The following is an 11,833-nucleotide window of genomic DNA, read 5'->3' as shown; positions in this document are numbered from 1 at the left end:
TCGGGCCTTGCAGTCGCCGTCACGACACGTGCCAAAGAATTGTCATCCGCGCCGCAGCCTGGTCATGCGTTTGCCAGACGTCCCGTAGAGTAGCGAGTTGCAATAATCGAGCCTTGTCGATGCGACGCTGCATGTAGCGTCGAGCGCTGATTTGAACATTTCAGAACCCGACGAGGTTGTGCACTTGGTGATCGAACAGCGTTCTGGTCGAGTGTCGTGCCGAGGCTCGTTTGACGCGCAGAACCCTGAATCCTGCAGTCTGTGACCACCACCACCACACGAGCCTTGCACACATCTTGTTTTGCCTGAGCCTGAGTGCCAGCCATCAGAACCGCGGATTTTTTTAAAATTAAGGGGCCGTCCATAAATGACGTCACGCACCTTGGGGGGTGGGGGGGGTTGTCAGACATTTGTGAGGATGGGGGGGGGTTTGAGAAATGTGACGTCACATCAAAATGCGCAACTTTAAATAAATATAGACAACACGTTCTACTTAATTAAATAGACGTTTTAATAAATGTTTTCTCCTACAACGTCAGAGTGCAGCGCCACGTTAAATACGCACTACAATCACAATAGTTTACAGCGATTTGAAGCACGTTTTATATATTTTTTTTAGGGGGGGGGCAGAGCTTTGTGACGTCATATTTGAGGGGGGGGGGGGTCTGACTTTTTGCGACGCCGTGTGACGAAGGGGGGGGGGGGGTGGTAAAAATTCGTCCAAAATCGCGTGACGTCATTTATGGACGGCAGTAGCATCCCGAATTACTCCCTCCCGCTGCTGCGTTCTTTCGCTCTGACATACTCAACTTGCTGATGATACCCAATCCCGGTTCACGTTGTGCGTGCCTCGCAGTCACGTCTTAGAGACTTGCGAACTTTACCATCGAAACACTCCGTTGTTTACGATTGTTTCAGGGTGAATTGTAATTATTGTTACGCCGCACCGCGAACATTCAGGCGCCAAATGGCGGCCCAAGTGATCGGCGTGACGGATTGGCGACAGTCTCTTTCATGTGGACACTTTTCTTCTGTCAAGGGCCATTTGGATGTTTATATAACATCATTCGCGGGCCACGCAAAATGATCAACTTCAAAATTAGCCCGTTATATTTGGTCAAACATTTCAATAACTCGCCCCTAATGCGATGGTTGGAACTGCTTCTCTTTGGCGAGGCGTGTGGTGATGTTAGCCGGTATTGATGATGTTGCTGCTACTCGCAACTGCTTTTCCAGGTTTGCTCCGAGATTTGTTGAATTTCGTGTCCTGCCTGCGGTTGCCTTGGCAGGGCCATACCAAATGATTTCGGGGGCCTAATACGGCCCGCGGGCCGGACGTTCCCCACCCCTGACCTACTCCCACATAGCGTATTTATGCCTACTACCTTCAAACAAGTGTAAACTACTTCTTGTTAATATGATAAACAACTAATAGTAATCCATATAGTATAATAGACAAGGTGATGTATGTTAATATATGACTAATATACACTTAATTTTTCACACCGATGGCTGTACAGTAGAGATGCACCATGGGTTATTTGGTATCCTCTGCCTAGGCACTGTACCACGTTACCATCCACTATCCCATCTCTAGTAGTAGTTCCTGCTACTAGTAGTAGCAGTAGGTACTGTACCACGTTACCATCCACTATCCCATCTCTAGTAGTAGTTCCTGCTAGTAGTAGCAGTAGGTACTATACCACGTTACCATCCACTATCCCATCTCTTCGCCTCGATTTAAGTGCTCTTTCAGGAACGCCGTCCTGGGCGTAAGCCGCGTTATGCCTGCACATCACAAAACTACTTCGCTCACCGGCCAAGGTGGAGGACAAACTGAGGAAGGCATTTGTAGGAGCCGAGTCTTGGGAGCGGAAAGCGCGAGAGAGTCAATCGCACTTGCCGCTGGCCAGGGACTTGGATATTGCTGGGGCCCCGAAGTCGTGTTGAGCTGTAGAGGGCCCCATCCGGCACTTCCCATTAGCACGGTGGGCTGCGTGCGGTGCAAAAGAAGTTCAACGTTTTTTAAATATAACAGTAGAACCCCTCGTAACGACGCTGATCGGTTCCACGAAACTGGTCATTAGGTGGTTTGGTCGTTAAGCGAGAATAGGAAATGCACGTTAAAGGATTAATTCGTTCCGATTGCATCGAAAGGTGGTGCCCTCTTTGACTAAAAAAACAACTTTATAATATTTCTACAATGGATATTAATACTTATATATATGAACAAAATGATAAACAATATTAAATATTGATATTAACAAAATGATAAAACAATATTAAATATAGATATTAACAAAAGGATACACAATATTAAATATTGATATTAACAAAATGATAAACAATATTAAATATAGATATTAACAAAATGATAAACAATATTAAATATAGATATTAACAAAATGATACACAATATTAAATATAGATATTAACAAAATGATAAACAATATTAAATATAGATATTAACAAAATGATAAACATTATTAAATATTGATATTAACAAAATGATAAACAATATTAAATATAGATATTAACAAAATGATAATATTAAATATAGATATTAACAAAATGATAAACAAAATGAAAAGAAACGTGGTTGATCACTGCATTAATTCATATTTACTGTGCCTACAACAGCCCGTGCTGAACAGGGGGATGATCGCTAAGCGAACACATTGGGCTCTATGGAGGCTCGTCGTCAAGCGATGAGTCGTTAAGAGGGGTTCTACTTGTATGTTAAACTTGAAACTTCGTATTATTTTTTGCGTATTTAGATTCCCCCCCCCTGCCCTGCACCCCCCTGTAATGTGAGACGCTGCTCTGTAGCTTACTGAGCTTAGGTCTAAATCCGGCCCTGCTTACCGTCAGCGTTTATTCACTTTATTGAGTTTGTTGAGCCAGCTGACCAGGATTGGGCAACACTTAGCCCACTTTTCACCCAGGCAACTGGGGGGCATATACCATGAAAGTATTATTATGATTGTTGAAGTATTGTTGACCGCAGCGAGAGACGTTCGTACTTTATTTAGCTACCCTTAGAAGGGTGGTGATAATAGGCGTCATTTACAAGGAGCCTTTGTGCAAGGTGGTCGAGGCGTCGTGTGTTCCTATCACGGAAATACACAACTGGGGCCTAGCAGAGGAGAAACTACGCAAGCATTAAATTTCGATTTAAAGCTTTCGTGACTGCAGGGATTCATCTTCTTGGTTCTTTCGGTAAAGTCACGTAGAAGGGAAGTAATAAAATATTTTATTACTTCCCTTCTACGTGACTTTACCGAAAGAACCAAGAAGATACGCAAGCATTGTGTAGGGTGGTACAGATGTCTCGTGACCCCCATTCAATTCTCTAAAACTCGTCATGTGAGTTGCCTAGAATCTGTGCTAGCTGAGGCCTAAATCGGGCCCTCAGCTCAGGACGAAGGCTTCGGGGATTGCCACGAGTACGGGGGGGAGGGGCAGTAAATGGGTAAGGTGATCCGGATTGACCATTTGTGAGAGCCTCATCGATGAGAAGGAGAATCTAAAAACAAAAAGCCTTCTGTGAAATTTGTAGGAATCTGGCCGGTGACGAGAGGCCAAGACTCAGGGGGCTAAAGGTCCTCACGCCGGCAGTCTTCATTGATAGGATTTTGGCAGCTTTAATAGGGGGCGGAGGCAGTTTATTTTTTTTCCCCGAGGAAGTGAAAATGTCAATATGCAATCTGAGAACCAGGTCAAGACTATGAAAGAGCGGTCTTACAAATGTTAGTAATTGAATTATTCAACCTCACAGGGAATGATGATGGTGATGATGATGGACTGTGCTGGCTTCTAGAGTGAAACTGCAAAACGAATATAACATTTACCAAGGCAGCAACATTCCGATTAGCACGGTTGGCTATGCACGGTGCGAAAGAAGTTAATGATACACATTTCCATACTCTGTGGTTCTTTTGGTAAAGTCACGCAGGTAGAAAAAATAACACTGGTCAACACGCTTTTTCTGGCATAAGGTATTCCAACGGTTTTAATGTAATTTTGGGTGCTGATTCCAAATCTGGCATCTGTTTTTGTCTATCACATCAGGTTTATGAGATATCAAATATTGCATTTTCAATAAAAACGGCAGAAGAAAAATATTAAATAAATGTGGATATCTACATAAAATTATATTATAAACACACTATCCTAAAAATATAGCACCATATTTTAACACTAAAGCAGTCACTGACTCGCAACAACTTGCAAGCAATCATAAGTGACAGAGTTAATTTCGGGTAAAATCAATGAATATGGGGTATGCCGATAGCATAAAAATGAGATGTGATAGAGCAAATCTGAGATCAGATTTGGAATCAGCACCCTGAAATGAGTCTAAAACAGCTGCAAAAGTCCAGGCCAGAAAAAAAAAACATGTTTTTTTTTGTTGACCAGTGTCATAGATCACGACGTTTCGATCGCAACACAAGCAATCGTCATCAGGTGAGACAAATATGATTGACATTGCAAACACAACGTGGTTCCAGAGATATAACAATCACAGACCCCCCCCCTCCTCCCCCCACAACAGGTCTGGAGAATGCCATGAAGAGGGAAAAGAGTCATTTTGAAAGTACCCTAAAGGGTGTATCCCTCGATTTACTGGAAGAGGGTTCGTTCCTCAAAGAATGTGCACAAAAACGAAATGTCGTCAATTGGAAACGGCTTTTCCCATCCATGTAAAACTAACACGTGGTGATGTGTTTCGAACGGTCATTCCAACTCTACTACAGATCTAAAAATATAAATACACAGATATCACTTTTCACAGCACAAAATCGGTAATAAAGAACATAAGCATTAAAACGGCAAAATAATTATTTAAAACGAGCATAACCTCATTCTAGATTTGAAGCTTTCGTGACTGCAAGAATTCATACTCTTAGGTTTTTTCGGTAAGTCACGTAGGTAAAAAATAAAATTAGTAAAATTTAAATAAAAAATCACGACGTTTCGGAGGCAACACAAGCTTCCGTCTTCAGGTGGAACAGTCACAGCACGATTGCTGTATCAAGGAAAGAGGTACAGCAATCGTACTGTGACTTCCACCTGAAGACGGAAGCTTGTGTTGCCTCCGAAACGTCGTGATTTTTTATTTGAATTTTATTTTTTTACCTACGTGACTACCGAAAAAACCTAAGAGTATGAGCATAACCTCTTCAGGGAACTCGCCAAACGTTGGAATGACTGGGACAGGCGATGTGGATGCGTCACTTTTGCACTTTAGGGACACCGTGACGCTGCCGCGGATCACAATCTTGATTTAAACTGGAGGAGGAGGAATCTGAAGAGTTATGAAGCTCATCGTCACAGATGTCCAGTGGCGGATGGATGACGGCAAGCTCCCCCGGGTGGCTTCTTGTTTGACGATCTCGTGGCGCGTGATCGTAGGGAAATTCGATTTCGTCAATCGATAAAAAATTTACCCGTAAAAACAAAGTTTTTCACTATAAATCCTTTATATGCGTGGCGGCTAGAGTCCTCTCGTCCTCTGGCTTGAGATGGCTGCCACCTATGGGTCAGATGATTGCCTGCCACCATTAAGCAATTGGTAAATATAAAAAAAAAATCCTAAAAAGTGTAAAATTTTGCAAACATTTTTTCACGAAAATTAATTGTCACGTATAACGAGTCTGTGTGCAAAATGTCAGCTCGATTGGATCACGGGAAGTGGGTTAAAAAACGACCGAAAGATTTGCACGGTCGTAAGCGCGCAAGCACGCAAGCAAGCGAACTTAATATATAGGATTTAAAACAAAGTGTTCTCAATTTGTCGATTGCGTGAACGCGAAATGTGAACCGAACGTTTGTAAATCGAGGGATATCTCTGTCAGAGATCGACCACCCTCATTGTTACTTGCTGCGTATTATCTTCTGTACATTTGAAAACTTGGTGCGAGATTCTTCAATCTCCCACCACCCTCACTGTGTGGCCCTCGGTGGCTAGGAGATGTTAACTACCTCCCTTGCTATGCAGGAGGTCGTGGGTGCGATCCTGACCCTGATGCCTGCTACATATTTGGAGTTTGCATGTTCTCCCCGTGGTCGCTTGGATTTTCTTCTGGGTCCTCTGGTTTTTCCCTCCACATTTAGAGTTTTAGATTATTTGGCCGCTATACATTTCCACGTGATAAGCCACTTGGTTGAGCTATCATTTGTGGCCAGGTCGCCCATTGAGCTGCATAGTTCAGAGGGCCTTACATGGTAAAATAAATACAAGTTTTAGTTTAGTTGATGACTTATCGTAAAGTTTATAGTTTTAAAAATAGTTCATAGCTTTACAAACCTCTGTCCTCCACAGTCGATCGGGCAGGTCTTCTGGTGGAGGTGGGGTAAAAGTGTGGGTCCGGGTTTCAGTAGGTGACCTGGTCAGACCGCCACGTTAATTGCCTGCGATGTGCCTGCACAAATTAGTAGCCGATTTAGCTGGCCCGCAGCAGAAGGATGATTATGATTCGCTGGTGTCTGCTCGTCACGTTGCTCGGGGTGGCAGAGAGAGAGATGCTTGTCGTTGCTTTTGTCGTGCCAAAGTGTTGCCCCCGGAGATGTATTAACCTCGCACTTAAAGGTCACATGACTGAAACTATTACTGTGATCACTATTATCAGTATTAAATTTCGATTTAAAGCTTTCGTGACTGCAGGGATTCATCTTCTTGGTTCTTTCGGTAAAGTCACGTAGAAGGGAAATATAAAAAATAAAACATAATAAAATACAATTCTCACTGGTAAAGTAAAACATAATATGTTGTACTTTTATTATTTTATTGTTTCCCTTCTACGTGACTTTACCGAAAGAACCAAGAAGTTTATCAGTATTATTATTATCGACGCTATGCTATATTTTCATCATGCCCATGTTTGCTTGTGTTGTTATTGTTGTTTGAACCGTGAACGTCATAACGTTACTCACCGTGTGCCTTCATTTTGCAGTAAAAGAGATGACTGCTGCATATTAACGATGTGTCTGCCTCAGTGAAACTATTTTTTAAAATTTTATTTTGCCAGATAAGGCCCACGCAACTCAGTAGTTCCTTTGGCTGCTGCCAGGAATTTCCACTTGATGATGATGATTAGCCACTTAGTCTGGGCCATCATTTGTGATCGCGAGGTCCCTTCTCAAAAATAGTTCTGTAGCTCAAGTGGGGCTTACCTGGTCATATAAAGAAATGTTTATCGTCTTTGTGCGATCCTGTGGGTCTTGTGGTCTGGTGGCTGGGGCTACTACGTCAAGGTGGGCTGGGTATGAAACTGATTGGGTGTGAATCTTGACTTAAAGCTTTCGTGACTGCAGGAATTCAAATTTGTTGGGTCTTTCGGTAAAGTCACGTAGATAGGTTGAAAGAAAATAACAAAAAAACTACGACGTTTCGATCACAACACGTGATCACGGTCGCTTGTGTTGTGATCGAAACGTAGTTTATTTGTTTATTTTTAAACCTATCTACGTGACTTTACCGAAAGACCTAAAGAATATGATTGGGTCTACATCATTAGACCTCCTTTGCCAGGACCAAAATATAATAATAGGGATTTTCCCCTTTTTTCTGGCAACGAAACTGAAACCTTTTGACAAGGAATCATGTCTGCATTAACCACAATACTTGTGGTCATAATGTATCGTGGTTAATGCACAATTGATTCCCTGTAAGAAGGTTTCAGTTTTGTTGCCAGAAAAAAGAGGAAAACCCCGATTATTAATAAGATTGGGTGTGGCAATACTAAAGTGGGTGTGTCTGTCTAGTAGTAGGTGAAGCTAGTTGTTGTGTGGGTGTGTCTGTCTAGTAGTAGGTGGAGCTAGTCGTTGTGTGGGTGTGTCTGTCTAGTAGTAGGTGGGGCTAGTTGTTGTGTGGGTGTGTCTGTCTAGTAGTAGGCTGAGCTAGTCGTTGTGTGGGTGTGTCTGTCTAGTAGTAGGTGGAGCTAGTCGTTGTGTGGGTGTGTCTGTCTAATAGTAGGTGGAGCTAGTCCTTGTGTGGGTGTGTCTGTCTAATAGTAGGTGGAGCTAGTTGTTGTGTGGGTGTGTCTGTCTAGTAGTAGGTGGAGCTAGTCGTTGTGTGGGTGAGTCTGTTTAGTAGTAGGTGGAGCTAGTCGTTGTGTGGGTGTGTCTGTCTAGTAGTAGGTGGAGCTAGTCGTTGTGTGGGTGTGTCTGTCTAGTAGTAGGTGGAGCTAGTTGTTGTGTGGGTGTGTCTGTCTAGTAGTAGGTGGAGCTAGTCGTTGTGTGGGTGTGTCTGTCTAGTAGTAGGCGGAGCTAGTCGTTGTGTGGGTGTGTCTGTCTATTAGTAGGTGGAGCTAGTCGTTGTGTGGGTGTGTCTGTCTAGTAGTAGGTGGAGCTAGTTGTTGTGTGGGTGTGTCTGTCTAGTAGTAGGCGGAGCTAGTCGTTGTGTGGGTGTGTCTGTCTATTAGTAGGTGGAACTAGTCGTTGTGTGGGTGTGTCTGTCTAGTAGTCGGTGGAGCTAGTCGTTGTGTGGGTGTGTCTGTCTAATAGTAGGTGGAGCTAGTCGTTGTGTGGGTGTGTCTGTCTAGTAGTAGGTGGAGCTAGTTGTTGTGTGGGTGTGTCTATCTAGTAGTAGGTGGAGCTAGTCGTGTGGGTGTGTCTGTCTAGTAGTAGGTGGAGCTAGTTGTTGTGTGGGTGTGTCTGTCTAGTAGTAGGCGGAGCTAGTCGTTGTGTGGGTGTGTCTGTCTAGACGTAGGTGGAGCTAGTCGTTGTGTGGGTGTGTCTGTCTAGTAGTAGGTGGAGCTAGTCGTTGTGTGGGTGTGTCTGTCTAGTAGTAGGTGGAGCTAGCCGTTGTGTGGGTGTGTCTGTCTAGTAGTAGGTGGAGCTAGAAGTTGTGTGGGTGTGTCTGTCTAGTAGTAGGTGGAGCTAGTCGTTGTGTGGGTGTGTCTGTCTAGTAGTAGGTGGAGCCAGTAGTTGTGTGGGTGTGTCTGTCTAATAGTAGGTGGAGCTAGTTGTTGTGTGGGTGTGTCTGTCTAGTAGTAGGCGGAGATAGTTGTTGTGTGGGTGTGTCTGTTTAGTAGTAGGTGGAGCTAGCCGTTGTATGGGTGTGTCTGTCTAGTAGTAGGTGGAGCTAGTTGTGGTGTGGGTGTGTCTGTCTAGTAGTAGGCGGAGCTAGTTGTTGTGTGGGTGTGTCTGTCTAGTAGTAGGTGGAGCTAGTTGTTGTGTGGGTGTGTCTGTCTAGTAGTAAGTGGAGCTAGTCGTTGTGTGGGTGTGTCTGTCTAATAGTAGGTGGAGCTAGTCGTTGCGTGGGTGTGTCTGTCTAATAGTAGGTGGAGCTAGTTGTTGTGTGGGTGTGTCTGTCTAGTAGTAGGTGGAGCTAGTTGTTGTGTGGGTGTGTCTGTCTAGTAGTAGGTGGAGCTACTCGTTGTGTGGGTGTGTCTGTCTAGTAGTAGGCGGAGCTAGTTGTTGTGTGGGTGTGCCTAGTAGTAGGCGGAGCTAGTCGTTATGTGGGTGTGTCTGTCTAGTAGTAGGTGGAGCTAGTCGTTGTGTGGGTGTGTCTGTCTAGTAGTAGGTGGAGCTAGTCGTTGTGTGGGTGTGTCTGTCTAGTAGTAGGTGGAGCTAGTCGTTGTGTGGGTGTGTCTGTCTAGTAGTAGGTGGAGCTAGTTGTTGTGTGGGTGTGTCTGTCTAGTAGTAGGTGGAGCTAGTCGTTGTGTGGGTGTGTCTGTCTAGTAGTAGGTGGAGCTAGCCGTTGTGTGGGTGTGTCTGTCTAGTAGTAGGTGGAGCTAGTCGTTGTGTGGGTGTGTCTGTCTAGTAGTAGGTGGAGCTAGTCGTTGTGTGGGTGTGTCTGTCTAGTAGTAGGTGGAGCTAGTTGTTGTGTGGGTGTGTCTGTCTAGTAGTAGGTGGAGCTAGTCGTTGTGTGGGTGTGTCTGTCTAGAAGTAGGTGGAGCTAGTCGTTGTGTGGGTGTGTCTGTCTAGTAGTAGGTGGAGCTAGTCGTTGTGTGGGTGTGTCTGTCTAGTAGTAGGTGGAGCTAGTCGTTGTGTGGGTGTGTCTGTCTAGTAGTAGGTGGAGCTAGTCGTTGTGTGGGTGTGTCTGTCTAGTAGTAGGTGGAGCTAGTCGTTGTGTGGGTGTGTCTGTCTAGTAGTAGGTGGAGCTAGTCGTTGTGTGGGTGTGTCTGTCTAGTAGTAGGTGGAGCTAGTTGTTGTGTGGGTGTGTCTGTCTAGTAGTAGGTGGAGCTAGTCGTTGTGTGGGTGTGTCTGTCTAGTAGTAGGTGGAGCCAGTCGTTGTGTGGGTGTGTCTGTCTAATAGTAGGTGGAGCTAGTCGTTGTGTGGGTGTGTCTGTCTAGTAGTAGGTGGAGCTAGTTGTTGTGTGGGTGTTTGTCTAATAGTAGGTGGAGCTAGTCGTTGTGTGGGTGTGTCTGTCTAGTAGTAGGTGGAGCTAGTTGTTGTGTGGGTGTCTGTCTAATAGTAGGTGGAGCTAGTTGTGTGGGTGTGTCTGTCTAGTAGTAGGCGGAGCTAGTCGTTGTGTGGGTGTGTCTGTCTAGTAGTAGGTGGAGCTAGTCGTTGTGTGGGTGTGTCTGTCTAGTAGTAGGTGGAGCTAGTTGTTGTGTGGGTGTCTGTCTAATAGTAGGTGGAGCTAGTTGTGTGGGTGTGTCTGTCTAATAGTAGGTGGAGCTAGTTGTTGTGTGGGTGTGTCTGTCTAGTAGTAAGTGGAGCTAGTCGTTGTGTGGGTGTGTCTGTCTAATAGTAGGTGGAGCTAGTCGTTGCGTGGGTGTGTCTGTCTAATAGTAGGTGGAGCTAGTTGTTGTGTGGGTGTGTCTGTCTAGTAGTAGGTGGAGCTAGTTGTTGTGTGGGTGTGTCTGTCTAGTAGTAGGTGGAGCTACTCGTTGTGTGGGTGTGTCTGTCTAGTAGTAGGCGGAGCTAGTTGTTGTGTGGGTGTGCCTAGTAGTAGGCGGAGCTAGTCGTTATGTGGGTGTGTCTGTCTAGTAGTAGGTGGAGCTAGTCGTTGTGTGGGTGTGTCTGTCTAGTAGTAGGTGGAGCTAGTCGTTGTGTGGGTGTGTCTGTCTAGTAGTAGGTGGAGCTAGTCGTTGTGTGGGTGTGTCTGTCTAGTAGTAGGTGGAGCTAGTTGTTGTGTGGGTGTGTCTGTCTAGTAGTAGGTGGAGCTAGTCGTTGTGTGGGTGTGTCTGTCTAGTAGTAGGTGGAGCTAGCCGTTGTGTGGGTGTGTCTGTCTAGTAGTAGGTGGAGCTAGTCGTTGTGTGGGTGTGTCTGTCTAGTAGTAGGTGGAGCTAGTCGTTGTGTGGGTGTGTCTGTCTAGTAGTAGGTGGAGCTAGTTGTTGTGTGGGTGTGTCTGTCTAGTAGTAGGTGGAGCTAGTCGTTGTGTGGGTGTGTCTGTCTAGAAGTAGGTGGAGCTAGTCGTTGTGTGGGTGTGTCTGTCTAGTAGTAGGTGGAGCTAGTCGTTGTGTGGGTGTGTCTGTCTAGTAGTAGGTGGAGCTAGTCGTTGTGTGGGTGTGTCTGTCTAGTAGTAGGTGGAGCTAGTCGTTGTGTGGGTGTGTCTGTCTAGTAGTAGGTGGAGCTAGTCGTTGTGTGGGTGTGTCTGTCTAGTAGTAGGTGGAGCTAGTCGTTGTGTGGGTGTGTCTGTCTAGTAGTAGGTGGAGCTAGTTGTTGTGTGGGTGTGTCTGTCTAGTAGTAGGTGGAGCTAGTCGTTGTGTGGGTGTGTCTGTCTAGTAGTAGGTGGAGCCAGTCGTTGTGTGGGTGTGTCTGTCTAATAGTAGGTGGAGCTAGTCGTTGTGTGGGTGTGTCTGTCTAGTAGTAGGTGGAGCTAGTTGTTGTGTGGGTGTTTGTCTAATAGTAGGTGGAGCTAGTCGTTGTGTGGGTGTG

Source organism: Lampetra planeri, chromosome 55, assembly GCF_965212315.1.
Source record: "Lampetra planeri chromosome 55, kcLamPlan1.2.h2, whole genome shotgun sequence".
In the NCBI taxonomy this organism is placed as follows: domain Eukaryota; kingdom Metazoa; phylum Chordata; class Hyperoartia; order Petromyzontiformes; family Petromyzontidae; genus Lampetra; species Lampetra planeri.
The sequence above is the reverse complement of the archived record's forward strand: the minus strand, read 5'-3'. Positions refer to the sequence as shown.